We start from the raw sequence: 14,744 nt of genomic DNA on the forward strand, positions 1-14,744 counted from the left end.
TGTTGTAACTGTTATGAGAGTACTGAAGCTCATAAATCATTTCATTTTCAGCAATCATTTTATTACTTTTCCATGGTTTAATAATGATGTTTTGCCTGTGCCTGTTCAGCTCTGACACGGGGAACAGTCACGGCATGGCTATCTAAGTGACACTGTTCATACAAAAAGCCCGTGGCCGGGAGATGCCTGAGCCCGCGTCCTCTCCGGGTCTGTGCCAGCTCCCTCTCACCTCATCTCCTTGGGCTTCAGCCCGTGCTGCGCTTTCATTCAGCTCCATCCCGTCTTGTCAAGTGACTACGCTTAGATTGGCAAATGATATAATATGACTAATTATGTTTAACGCAGATAATGTCTTATAATCAAAATAAGGAGTGGATTGCAAACAGATCCTTAAAGGGCACCCGGCACAGAATTGACACCGTATTTATTACCAATAACATCGCTGAAGTGCGAACAGCTGTTCAGCTCCAGCAAGCACAGCCCCTTTGCAGAGTTTTCCAGAAGAAGGGCTAAGTGCATCGGAAGCGCATTATTGCTGATAATAGTAATTAGTTCAGTCAAGCTTGAAATGTTTTGTAAAATATTATTATCATTCCAATTTTGCAACTCTGCAAACCCCGGCGCAGAGAAACAGCCTCCCTGGCTGGGAGGAGGGGCCGCCGGCTGTGGGGACAGCCCTGGCCCTGGCCCCGGGTGCAGGGCTGCTGCCCCTCTCCTTGGACCACGTTCCTCTCTCCAGCTGCCTCCAGAAGCAGAAGGGATGCCCCCTCTTGTATCTCCGCCTTCGTTTTCACAAGCGATAGCAAAGAGGCTGCAGTAGGTGGAGAAATGCACTGATGTAAAAGCAGATTTGAGTGTTACATTTTTGAAAAGCCATTGTTAAGCTGAAAAAGGAAACCGCAAGCGGTAAAGGTTGACGACGCTCCTCTGTAAGGGACTCTTATTTTGCTGTGTACATTTGTTTTCTCTTGCTTACTAAAGGGATAAAGTGCAATCTAGGTTTCAGAGAGAGATGGCTAATTAATCTGTCTGCCAGGTACATATGGAAATAAATTAGCAAATGGTGCATCTGGGATTAAACTACTGCAGAGATGATAAATTATTGCCATCTTCCATGGCTATATTACTGAAGCTTCACTGGGTTCCCAGTACTCAGTTACTTGCTATTCACACGGTATCACCATGGCTGTGGAATGGAAAGCCTCTACATTTGAAGCGATTTTCTATGATATGCTAGTTGGAGAACAGATCTGGCCAGACCTATAAGGATATGCAGTAGACTTAGATTAAGCATAAGCGAAGAGATTTGATTCGGTCCTTCTGTTCTGCGTGAAATTCTGCTGGTTTCTGAGGGCAGGAATGCTTGGGAAGGGGAAAGGCAAGGAGCTGCAGGAGGTTTCTACACTATCTGCAATCACCTCCCCTCCCACCCTTTATCCCAAATAGCAGAGAGTAATCTATGCTAGCATGAAGTTGTGAGGGCCTGGAAGTGAGCATCCTCTGGCCTGAGCCTCTCCCACACCCACAGCTTGACCCAAGTGTAGCTCCAGATTGCACAAGTCCAGCTTATCTCCGAGATCAAGACTGAGATGAAACACCACAGGGACAGGTGGTATTTGCCTTGAATCCTGATTGTCCTGGTTTCAGCTGGGATGGAGTTAATTTTCCTCTCAGTAGCTGGTGTGTTTTGGATTTTGTATGTGAAGAATGTTGATAAACTCAGTGATGTTAGGAGTTGTTGCTAAAGAGACCGAGGACACTGTCCGGCTTCCCAGGTCTCGCTAATGTGCAGGTGCAGGAAGCTGGGAGGATGAAACCCACACTGCAGATACACCTCAGCAAGGCACTGTCACTCCGCCTGAAGGTGCAGGAAGCCAGTAGGGGTATAGCCAGAATAATTGACCCAAACTGGCCCAAGGAAGTATTCCATAACGTAAACGTCATGCTCAATATATAAGTGGGGGTTGGCCAGGAGGACGTCTCTCTCTGTCGCTCCTTTGCTTGCTGCTTGATTTCATTTCTGTGATCGCTGCTCGGAACAAGCTTTATCGGTCATTGGGACATCGGGTGGTCAGAAATTGTGCATCATTTGTTTTGTATATTTTAGTATGCTTATATTTTGTTATTATTGTCATTTTCCTTTGCTATTCTAGTAAACTGTCTTCATCTCAACTGAGGAGTTGTCCTTTCTTCCCAGTTCTCTGCCTCATCCCACTGGGGAGGGGGAGGGAGGGTGAGCGACTGTGTGGTACCAGGGCTAAACCACAACACTGATACAGGGTTCTCAGCTGTGTCTCTGCTTCTGCTGCATTTTTCCTGTGTGTTTAAATTGCTACGTAGCTGATGGGCTGGGAGCTGAGACATACCGGCGATGCCTGTAGCAGGACACGCAAGTGGAGTGAGTGTCATGGCAGACACGTGGAGTGCGGCCTTTCTGGAGGAAGACGGAGTCATGCAGAAGTTCTCATCAAGGCTTCTGCATTATAGTACTTAGCAAGATCATGTCTGCATCCACAGTGCTCGTTGGGACCCCTCTGTGGATCATCTGGACTATTAATTTTCTTTCCCATTCACGTACCTGGGTTTCATTTCAAAAGAAACTGGGACAATTGCAGAGATGGTACCAGAAACGGTAGCTGCTACCCGCTATGCCAGGAGAGGTTCCTTACCTACACAAAGGTGATCTATGATAGCAGTGCAGAGTAGCAAAAGTTCTTTTTCTGGTTTCCTTGTTTCCTGAGGTCTTTACTTGGGCTTTAACATTTGCTCTGGGGTTGCTCTGCCCTAGAAGAGAGTTGAGGGAATATAGCGACTCTGCAAAGCATCACAAAGAAGTTGAGGAGAGGGCAAGCGGGAGCAGTGTTGGACACAGAGGTAAATCAAAGATCAAGTTTTGTTTAAAATGCTTTGTGTTTAAAAGCTTGTATTTTAGTTTGAAAGCATATTGAAAGAGTGGCTTAGGTTTTTCCCAGGGCAGGTCTGCAGCACGTGACAGCCGAGGCGTGGAGGGGCCGGATCCTGTGGCACAGCAGCGAGCTGTGGGAGCAGGGGCAGCATTGCTGGAAAAGCTGCAGCTGGGCTTTGATACAGAGTCTGCAGCCCAGCACAGAGCTGGGGTCTCCACATCGACCTCCCTGGCCCTTCACGGGCCTGCCAGGTCTCTTGGAATTGGTCCCTGCACAGGGGGCTCTGCTGGGGACAGATCCTGCAGGCTGACCCTGGGGCGCTGGGCGGAGATGTCCAGGATGGGATGCTTGCAGAGCTGGGAGCTGCCAGCACCAGTTGTCCTTCAGAACCTGCCAGTGGCACTGGCGAGCGGACATGAGCCTGTCACAGGGCATAGACAGCCGTGGGACGGGTCCACTGTGTCTTCAGGCCTGGCACGCTTGAGGAGCTGGGCTTGAGGGACGGGTACTGGGTGACTGTGCTCCTTGGGTTTTCTTCTCCGAGTCACTCATCGTGGTCCATGAGTCAAGCACAATTAGGATGTGTGCATCCGTAATTGAATAATACTAATGAGAACATCGCGTGTTGTTACGAGACGCATGGGTGGATGCGGGGCTGTAAATCTGAGCTAGGGAGGACGAGCTCTGTTCAATTAATCCAAACACAAAAATATTTACTAGAAATAGATTTATCTTCCAATGACTTTATTTGCAAATTTTGGTTAACAACAACAGTTTGCTTATAATATAACCATGTCAAGCAGCAAGTGGGACTTACTGTCGTTCTTGGCCTTTCCCACAAAGTGTTTGGAGCAGAATGGAGAGTGAGTCAAAGGAAGCACCAGCTGATGGATGAACAGATTGCGGCACAGTCATCTATTCTACTGCGCACTTCCAGGGAAACCCCTGCAAATTAGACGTGTGGGTTTTAAATGTACAGAGAAAACTAAAGAAATTACATTACGAATGAAAAATTAGATGGAAATGTATATTCCTGTCTCATAAACAGCTCAGGAACAACTTCCTCTAAAATATTCTGCTTTAAGCACGCATTTAATTTGTGCTCTGGGAGCAAAATGAAGTTGCTAAGGTAAAACATTCTAATAATGATTTATGTAAATTGATTTGAACAAAGAAACGATGTAGTTGCCTATAGCAAATTGTTTGGAATGTGAAATGGTATTTACGAGCTGCTTCTCTCTGTGTGAATACAATAGATGACAGGAGATGCTACATAAAGAAAACATAATTGTATGTTCAAAATGGAGTCTGGTGCCATGTCTAGTAAGCAGGAAAGCCAGTTGACCAGATTGCTGAGTGTCTGATAAAATAATCTCCAGCCTGATTCTTCATAGGCTATTTATAGTATGCATTTAATTTAAAATGTAGGTATGTGCCACAGATGACTGTAACAACCATACCGGGGCCACATACTATACTAGTAATTGTTTGCCTCACATCGCACATATGCAAAATCTCAAGTTTCTTTGCAAGCAGAAAATGAGGCTCTGTATCCTCAAAATACGGATGAAAAGAAGAAAACAACTGTAGTCTCCAGCTGCTACGGGCATATGGGGCCAAATTTATCCCTTCTGTTGATGGTTATGGAGTTCCGCCAGGGATGACTTTGATCCCGTATGTCTAGCAAAGTGGAACCAATATGTCAATATAAGACGTCCTGCTACTTCTGATGTTCTTCCACTAAAACAACATCATTCAAAGTGGCTTGAATTTCCCAAGTGCCCGAGTCACGAATGTGATCAAGGGGGATATTTCAAGAGTGTTCTGATTCTTGCTACATTGATGTTAAAGCAGTGAATGACAAATTGGCTTCTTCGACTCAAGCCTAGGAGTTGCTGGTATCAGCCAGCCTGTGTCAGCCCTAGGCACAGAAGACCAAGGGCCATTTGAAGCATTTTAACAAAACACTGAGGGACAGAGAGCTCTTTCTGCATTCAGGTAATGCAAAGCATATTTCACTTGAAAAGCTTTTTTCAAATCAGGAATGAGAATGCCATGTAGAAATAATAGGGTTATGTACTGTATTTGCTTTGGCATGCTAAGGCATCTCTAGATACCTGGTGATGGGCTGAGCCACAAAGTTTGCATTCAGCTCAGGCCATTTACAAGTTTAAGAGACATTTGAATCCCTTGCTTTGAACGGGGCTGATTTCCTGGTCCCCAGCAGCTACTCTCTTGGGGACTTAAGGCACTTGAAAGTAAATTCAGGTGAGCACCATGTGAAGAAACGCACATCTGGCTATTGTACAAGGACTGAAACGTCTGTGTGTGCAAAATTGTGCCTGGGGGAATCTGAGAGGAATTCAAGTAAAATACTACTCCGCCGTCTGATTAGGATTCAGGCGACATTTTTGCGGAGTTAAGTTCCTCCCAGTTTATTCTAGACTAGCACTAAGTGCCCAGCATAGGAAAGCTATGGCTGCTGCTCAGGACTTCGCTGGTGGTGGCAGAATGGCCTGTCCAGCACCATTAAAGGCAGTAATGAACAGAAAGTAGCATAACTGACAAAATTTTACATAAAATGATCCTGGGAGATTATTATAGAGTTTAAAATGTAACCGCAGACATTTATAATCAAATTACTTCACGCCCATTCAGTAGATAGTGCCTTACAAAGGGGATTTTGAATGGCTGTGGACAGAGCCGCTCCGGTCTCTGTTTATAAAGCACGTAGGCGCTGTTGTCCCGGAGTGAAGAGGTATAAAGGTACAGTAGACTCGCCACACAGGCAGAGACTGGAAGATCATCTATTTTGCTCTATTTATTCCTTTGTGACCACTTTCTTCTGCCTGAGGCTTTCCCGTCTGCACACTCTGCATTACTTATGGACTGCCAGGCCAAATCTCCAAAGACATCTGAGAAAGCCTGACAGGTTCACTTTAAAATCTTGATCAATGCTGGTTTGCCCTCCAAATCAGAGTTAGCTGCGCAGACAGTAGTCCCTGGAAATTGGGGTGAAGGTGTACATGCCTTTCATTTTGTTCTTTGGGAAACCATTCCTTTGCCACGGCAGATAAAACTAGAGAGATCACCCAGTCAGCTACTGAGATGGCACATCTTCCTTCCGAAATGCGCAGGACTCAGTTAATTCTAATAGCTCACCTATTTAATGTGCCGGGTTATAGCTAACACCGTCTGGTACGTGTAACAAACTAAACTGGGACGTCTCTGTCACTTGAGGGTGCTACAACTGCAAGGAGGGTTCAGAAGCTCTTGATCTGTCAGTGGTGACCATAGCTCAGGTGTCTTCAGCAGAGATAAAAGCTTTGTTTGCTTAACAGGATCGAATTTTGCTCAAAGAAATAATTGAAACAATAGGAGAATCACCTAAACCTGTGCTGAGCATTAGCAGATGAGCTGTTTCGAAATCGATCCATTTGGAAAGGAAATAATGTGCAGATTGGTCAAGGTAATGATGGTACTGGATGATGAAGTAGATGCAGGGGTGGAGAAAGCTTGTGAGGGATATAGTGTCACCTAAAAGATTTGCAGAAGTGCTTTTATTACCCTGAATCAGCTTGGCTTTGCACTGACACTTAGCTGTTTGCAGAAGAATTATACCTGCTTCTGAGATAAATACATCTGACAGTGAACTCTTAACCCCTCTTTTGCAGGCTCCTTCTGGGTAGTAGCCATGGAGAACAAGATGCCTTCAATTTTTCTGAATACAGAGTTAGACAAAATGGGGTGCAAAACTATGGTGCATAATTTTCTAGTGAGCAGAACTCTTCAGGAAAATTACAGTCATTATTGAATGTAATGAAACCTGACAAATTAGAGTTTCATAGGCCCTCCTTGATATTAATGTGATCCATTAAACATGCTCTCTGACTGCTAAGTGGCATTGTCCCATTTCACCAGAAGAACCTGAGAAATCCTGAGGTAGCTCTGGCTAACAGCTGATTGAAAGCACCCAATCAAGAGCTCTTTAAAGTAAGAGGAGAAATTATCCTGATTAATATTATTTCCAAGAAGGTACTCTCTGAGTAGGTTGTAAATTGTGTTAGAAGCATTTGGGTTTTGCAGGGAAGACCAAATTTGATACTGAAGTGGCCACAAAGTAATGTACGAAGTGGAGTGGTCAAGGGAAGAACATTCTGTCGACTGTGGTGGAACAATTCAATTACTCTCAGTTGCACAGCTATTCAGAATATGTATGTTAAAGTGAACGATACTCAGTTTAAAAGAAGAGCAAGCAAATATGAAGAGCAGAAAAAGCCCCTTTCCCAAATCCTTCTTGTCCCATCATTTATATCCTAAGAATGTTTTCACAAGGAATAGTGTGGCGAGCTGGTCATAAATACCTTATCCATTATGCTAAGACATCGCAGTGATGCAAACTAAATCAATACAATAGTATTGCTTAAAATGATTGCTTTTTCCTTGACTGATTGTGCATTAAAAGCAACCTTTAAATGATGGCCGTTAGCACCTGAGACCTGCTCACTGGCGCTGGCTGAGCTGTCATGAGATAAATTGCGGAGGACCTGTGTGATAGCTAGAGGTGGTGCAATCCTTCTAGATTTCACAGTGGAGCCTTGAAACTGGGAGTCAATGAGAGTGCGTGTAAGTCGCCGGTATGGCATAGAGGATCTTTATCCTGCGGAAGTGGTAACACATGGATATACTCTAGTGCCCGGTCCTTAGACAGTTTTTATAGGCGTAGGCATAGGTGAAGGAGAGAGTGCTGTGGCTGTAAGTGATCATAGTAGCATTCCAGCAACAGATAAGCCTCTCCCTCAGTAAACTGTCCGAAAATCCGAATCCCACATCTAAAAACGGTGCATAGCATGTATGTGCTGGAGTGATGCAACTGCAATTTAATTTTGCTTGTTCCATGTCTTGGTCTCACTCATCGCTCATCCCAGTTTGGGAGGTGCCGCACACTGCTAGGCACAGCCTGCAACATCTTTCTGAAGCTTCCAGTGCAATGATGCACAACACTGAAATGCAATAAAAATTAAAATGTGGAATAATGGCAACAATTAGTATATATTTCTGTAGTTCTGAGGAAAATATTTAAGTGAAATTCTAAATGTCAAATTAAAAGAGCCACATGACTACAATTAGTGGCAGGAACTGTCTAGTCTGGTAATGTCATCTCATTTCATGACGTCCTCAGTGTTTAAATCTGATACAGAAGATGGATTTGTGGTGTTTTTCCAGGATCAGTTATTAAAAATGGCTCAGTTAGTGGTGCTTTGGGTGGTGTTTTAGTCAGAGCAATGGGCACTGGTATAGTGGTAGAGTGCCATCATGGCATGTAAAGAAGAGCTGAAACAAGAAGCATTGAAAGGTTAGAAAGGAAAACAAGCACTTGAAATAAAAATAAGATTCCCATAATCTTACCTCTGCCTTGAAGAAGGAGTCTGTCAGTGTGGCTGATGTGGAGCAGAGCAGAGCACGATGAACGTGAACACAACCCCAGAAAAGTTAAGTTTATTTCCCCCTAATCTGACTTCTTATAAGCATTTACAGTGCCCATCCCTGTAATATCTGACTGTATTTGACATTGTTGTTCAGGGCTGGCAGCTCGTGTCTGCTATCAAGAGCAGATCTTTAAGGAAGATCTCTGTTGGCTATGATGTAGCTTATACATAAAAATATTTACGGTAGCTGCTTACATCTATCCTCTTCCGAAAGATAAAGCACTTGAGTGCACACGGAATGCCTGCCACCTTCTCATCTCCCTGACATTCATTATAAACCAAGAAGCCAAGTTTTTTAAAAGCTATTTAGATGTTTTGTGCTGTAACTTTCTCTAATAGATATATTCCTATTGATTGCAATGAAACACACAGAGTAGAACAGAACAGATCAATTGAAAAGTAAAGTTAAGACAGCAAGTACACTTCTTTTCCACTTACCTTAATGGAAACAGTTACAGCTGGATCTATCCCAGGTGTAATGCTGCTGAAGTCAATGGAGTTGTACCGACGATGAATTTGGCTCCTAGTGTTTTGTTTTGACCTTTTCAGAAGGTTGCTCTGCAGGAGCGAAACTATTAAACACAGCCAGCGATACCTTCAGTCGAAGTATAGAAAAGGCAAAGCTAGAGTGCATAGCACCTTTTTCATTAAGGAAGAGGCCTGACTTTCATAGAGTGAGGGCAAAAGAATTGATTCCAGATAAGTGCTAAACTTAGTTTCAGGGTTCTGTTCTCTGGTGAATAGCAATCCCCAGTTGGCCTGAGACTTGGACATTGCTGCATTCACGCGTGGCTGTCTGGAAGGGCCTGCATGGTCTTTCTGTATGTCTGGGCATCAGGATGATTTTGGGTTGGATGTCAGTTCCTGCAGATACACTATTCGTCCACTCACCAAAAATCCACGTAAACCAACCGAACACACTAACAGTTCAAGTGTCTTGAAATTGCCTGGCAGTGCTTTGTTTGATGATATTTATTAGCAAGTATTTTTGGATTTCAGTAGACAACACAGAGTCCTCACGCACTGCAGTTGTCTCAGGAAGGCAGCAAACAGCACCATGACTTTGGAGTATCTTCAGCCTCCAGCCATTATATTTTACACCACTGTGTGCTGTCTTGATTTCGGCTGGGATGGGGGTAATTTTCTTCTCAGTAGCTGCTGTGTTTTGGATTTTGTATGGGATTTGGTATGTGAAGAATGTTGATAGTACACTGATGTTATGAGTTGTTGCTAAAGACACCAAGGACTTCTTCCAGCTTCCCAGGTTTTGCTGATGTGCAGGTGCAGGAAGCTGGGAGGGGTATAGCCAGTACAGCTGACCCAGACTGGCCAAAGAGAGTCTGTATTCCATGCCATAGACATGGAGGGTGGCCAGTAGGCAGCTTTCTCTCTCTAGCTCCTTTGCTTGCTCCTCAGTTTTGTTTCCATGGTTGCTGCTCAGGATGGGCTGTATCGGTCATTAGGTCATCAGGTGGTGAGATATTGTGCATTGTTCATTTTCTCTATTATAGTATCCCTATATTTTGTTATTATTATCATCTTCCTTTGCTATCCTAGTAAACTGTCTTCACCTCAACCTACGAGTTTTCCTTTCTTTCCGATTCTCTCCCCCATCCTGCTGGGGAAGGGAGAGGTGAGCAAGCCGGCTACATGGTATTTGATTGCTGACTGGGGTTAAACCACGACAGATGCACTCACCCAGGCTAAGGGACAGCAGTGTGTTTTATGGTGGCTGACAGGCAGCAGTGCAACTGAGAACCTCAGGGTTGGTACTGTTTCCCTCCCACTGCAATGGCCTTTCCTTCTCCACTGAAAGTTCCAGTGATCTCTAAAAGCAGAAACAATGAGCTACACACGAAGCACGCAGAGGCTTTGCTAACAAGGAGGGAGACAGCCAGAAAAGCTACATTTCCTTCACAGATAGCTGGATCTGGAAGGATGGTGAAAGTCCAGAGAGGTGTCTGAGAGGGGTGTGTCCTGGGAGGTCCCCTTGCCCGCAGCGGGGCTCAGGGCAGCCAGGAGCAAATACCCAGTGCTGCCGGTGCTGTGGCGGGAGGTGCAGGAGGGGGTGGCCAGGGATGCGCCACACCTTGTCCCGAGGTGATGTGGGACGGGGGCCCCTGGGATGGCTGCTGTCCCCTCCTACCTCTCTTCTCACAGTGTCTTCACTCTCTTTTCTTCCATGTCCAGGCCTCCCCTGCCCTTTCCTTTTATGAGCCCCTTCCCTCTTCTTGTTCTCCTCAACAAAGCTCCTCTCTGGCTGTGTTTTAAGAAATTCTTGTCCACAATATGACATTTGCAGGCTGTCACTCTGCTCATGTGGGGTGCTGCTGCCCTCAGCCCTAATGTGGGCTGTGGGCTTTAGGGGGGCAATGGCTGATCCCACATGGCCTGGCTCAAACGGACCAGGGCTTCCCCTTCCCCGTAGCTACTTGTATAGTAAATACACTAATTTGCAACAACTGGTTTTCCTGGTGGGAGAGGGAGAAGGAGTAGGTCTAAAGATTCCTTGAGTCTCTCACACCTACCTACCATCCTGTACGTGTAGGTGAGGCAAGAAGATTTCAGTACTGATGGCTCAGAATAACACACAAGACTCTTCATGTTAATGGAAAGCTTTATTTATAGTCCTGCTTATTGTTTTCTTTGCTAAATTTTGGGTTTTCTTTCAACGTTAAATACACCCTCAAATTCTTCTTTTGCCCTAGTCTTTGCACCTCGTAATTCCTGTACTAGCTGAGGCTTGAGTCCCTGTCCTGAGGTTTGGGAGCAGGAGGCCACGGAGCAGTCTCCCGCAGCGAGGGCGTTCCTACTTTTGAAGTCTGCTGCGCTGTGTTTACTAGTTTCTTCTGAAGTGTTATCATAAATAATTAAAGCTAAACTGTGCTTGTTAAATAAATGAGGAATGCACATGTTCAGATGCATTATCTGTGCTTTAATTCCACTCATTTGTTGGGGCCTTCCTCCCGTAAGGAGGCAGGAGCCTTCTCCCTGAACGGAGGGCAGCAGGAGCCGCAGGGTCCGGGCTGAAGTACTGGGCCCTCGTTCATTTGCTCAGGAATTTTTAAAACATGTTTCTTAGCACAGTAGTCATATGTTTTTTTAGCACAATTTAGCATAGTGAACGTCATCCATTGCGGTGAGATGATGTTCGTGGTGGCAGGTCCCGTCCTTTCACTACGGGAACTGTTTCATGGGATGAAGCCGTTACAGAGGGAGTTTCTTACATCCAGGCTGTCGTTCGGCACGTACGGGACAGGTGAAGCCCAGCATTTCTTGCGTTGACAGCCATGTGGGTTCATGCTGAGCTCCGAAGCACATGCTGCCCACGTGGGCCCCCATTCCCCTCGCCAGGGCTGGGCTGCGGGGCTCCCCAACATGTTCCCCGTGTCGCTTCCTGCGCGCACGTCTCTGGTTGTTTCAGTTTCTCCAGCAATCTTTTCATGTGCTCTTAGTCCTGCTCTGCTTAGGTGACGCATACGTGCCGCTGCCCGTGCTGCATATGACCTGGTCAGGTCCCAGGCCGCAGTCGCTGCGTGGCTGTAGGCACATGGGAGCCCTCGGGGTTCACTGGTCAGCGCACTGCGGCATCCTTTGAAAAAGCCATCCAACTTCTTCTTAAAACTGGTTTTAAAACTAATTGCTGCATGGAGTCTCTCAGCCATCCTGATTAGTGATTTTAAACTTCTGGACTCAGTAACTCTATCTTCATTAGGAAGATCTGTTTTTGTAATAATTGCCTCTAAAGAGGGCCTGGGGGATTATTAAGAGATGGCATTCATTATCAGTAAAAATACCATGAAGAAATTTCCTAGACAAATGTTGATGTCCTGGATGATGTTGTGTTTTTTTTTTTTCCACAAGGAAACAGAATTTTATTTAAAAAGCATAATTATCTTAATAATTATCTTGAAAGCTAAATTGAATTTTAGGGCTTAGTCTGTAATTTAAGGCTTGGTCAGTGATTTCTAGTTGGTTGACACCTGCAGAGCTGAGCAGCTGGGAAAGGCTCAGACTGGTTGTTTGGGAAAAAAAAAAAGAAAAAAAAAACAAATAAAAACCAACAGAAAAAAGGGTGAGGAGGAAGAGAAGTAGTAGTGTCATTGGTAAGAAAAGGCTTTGGTAGGATCTGACATTTAGGAACCAGGCTAAGCTGGAGAGAAGTGAACTCAGGCAGGAGAAGCCAACTTTGGAGCTTGAGGGCTAAATGCTGGGAGAATATGGCAGAGGGGGAACAAAGGAATTTTATTTCTTGGGTTTTGTGGTTTTCTTAATTAGGAGGGTTACAAGAGAGGCCTGTAGCTGGAAGATCTGCTAGAAGGCCATGCGATGGCTCAGTCACTAGCGAGAGGACTCGCTGGCGGCAGGAGAGAGGCTGGGAGGTGCGGTAAGGCTGCCCTGCCCGGGGAAGAGATGGGCAGAGCAACATGATGAGCAAAAGGAAACAGTGGTTGCTGAATTTCTGGAGGTTTTCTAACTTCAGAACCCAGATTTGATGCAAATCAAAAGCAAGAACAATACACTGATACAAGGCAGCTGTAAGATCAGAGTCAGATGTCCGTCTCTACCATCACCAAAGGAACACAGGATCTAAAACGTTTTTACTGAAGGATTTTTGTCTTTATAAAGGATGTGGTTATAGAGCAAGAGGGAATGAATAGCTTTGCTTTTTTTTTCCCCTGTACTTCAACTTTGCCTTCTTGATGTTTATTTTGGTTACTGTGGCTTCTGAGGCTTTTCAAACTAGTGTTTATTTCTTAAATAGAGTGCCTGTGAATGGTCCAGAATCTAATGTCTGAGGTTGCAGAAAATAATATTTTAGTGAAAAGGAATGGGAAACTGAATTTTCTCTGAGGAGATAAGTTTTTGAATGATTGTTTGTATCTGCATCTAGAAGAAAGGAAATGAATATTTCTTACGGCAGCTGAGAGATGGTCATGAGGAAAAGGAAGCCATTATTAATTAATCATCAATTATTATTTTAATATTTATGTAGCACTGTGTGACTGGTGCCCCACAGGGAAAAAGGATCATCTCTCTGCTTGAGGAGCCTATATTCTAAATTTAACCGTGGTGAGGGCTGCTCATGGCAGATGATGTGTTTTCATCCTTCCCGGCTCTGCCTCAGCTTTTCAGTTGAATCCCATTTTAATTCCCCATCCCCAACAGAGGGGAGCCTGCGCTAAGCAGGAATGGCGAGATCAGAGTCTAAAGGAGCCCAATCAATGCAGTAAACAGAGAGGCAGGATTAGAGGTCTGATCTCAGAGCTATATCTTGCAATCCTTACCCAGAATTCCAATAATGTAAATAAAACCTTTCCAAGAATAAAGAGTGCAGGATTTGCTGCCAATTTGGAAAGACGTGCCCTTCTTGGGCCCTCAGACTGATGTCCAAGTGAAAGTGTTTTGTTTTTTTTTCCAAAGTCTTTAAATTGACCCACTTAATGGTGAGACCTGGCCTGCGTGGGACTGGTGGCAGCAATACTGGGATGTTTCCCTGACAGATGTTTGCCTTGACCTTACCCCTTGCTGAAGTCCCGTTCCTGCTTCTGTGCTTTAAAGCAATTGTTTCTAGATCTGTGCCTGTACCTGATACTACGCTCAGCTGGCATAGATGTGTTCTGATAAAATCCATATATTTAGTTCCTAGTAATTAGCTGATACATCACAAGGGTTGTATTGTAAGGAGGTAGTTCCACGAAGTGTCAAACTGAACTCTTTGATTCGAAGAACACGTATACATGGCAGCCCACTTAAAGTGGAGTGCGTTCGAAAGGGCAACTGAAAATATGTAATTCTGAAAGAAACCGACGTTTCTGTAAAGTACCTGTCATTGTCAAAGCATGGTGTGGTGACTAGAACAGAAAATGGGAGTCAAACCCTCTCGGGTCTATTTTTGGCTCCAGTGTATCTGTACTGAAGTCAAAATAATTGGAGCTAAATACAGAAATCTCTCCTTATATAGGATTTTTGATCCACTTTCAGAACTCTGTAACAGAGATGTGCTATTTTGTTTTTCTAGAAGATGATCTAAAAGCATGGAAGGAAGCTGCTATATTTTGTAGTAACATATGCAGGATTTTTCCATAAGCATCTGAGTTAGCATCAGACATACGATTTCTGTGTTGGGAGGGATGAATCTGTGGAAATCTATAGCTATTGCCAGATGCCAGTCTTGATCAGAAATCTGTTGGCTTCACTGAAATTTTGCAAAGATATTTTCCCCTGTCAGGTGACCTATTTAAATAGAAGAAATAGTGTATAACAGTCTTACAGAAGGTTCTGGGCAGAGAATCCCTCTTCTGCGGTGCAGAAGCCCAGGACAAAAAGACAAGTTTTCATTTATGAG

The 14,744-nt window shown here is 44.5% G+C and overlaps 1 protein-coding gene across 12 annotated transcripts in view; it reads left to right on the top strand.

The window, feature by feature from the left end:
- The window catches only part of FOXN3 (forkhead box N3), a 212,508-nt gene that overhangs the window by 42,990 nt on the left and 154,774 nt on the right, over positions 1–14,744 (top strand). The window contains exon 2 of one of the 12 annotated variants that reach the window (XM_086750102.1): positions 4,791–4,904. The exons of the other annotated variants lie outside the window; for them this stretch is intronic. The gene's annotated coding sequence lies outside the window, so the exon portion shown is untranslated. The remainder of the gene's footprint in view (positions 1–4,790; positions 4,905–14,744) is intronic. 12 annotated transcript variants of the gene reach the window in all.

The sequence above is a fragment of the Chlamydotis macqueenii genome, chromosome 5 (assembly GCF_036417535.1).
Source record: "Chlamydotis macqueenii isolate bChlMac1 chromosome 5, bChlMac1.mat, whole genome shotgun sequence".
NCBI classification, from domain to species: Eukaryota; Metazoa; Chordata; class Aves; order Otidiformes; family Otididae; genus Chlamydotis; species Chlamydotis macqueenii.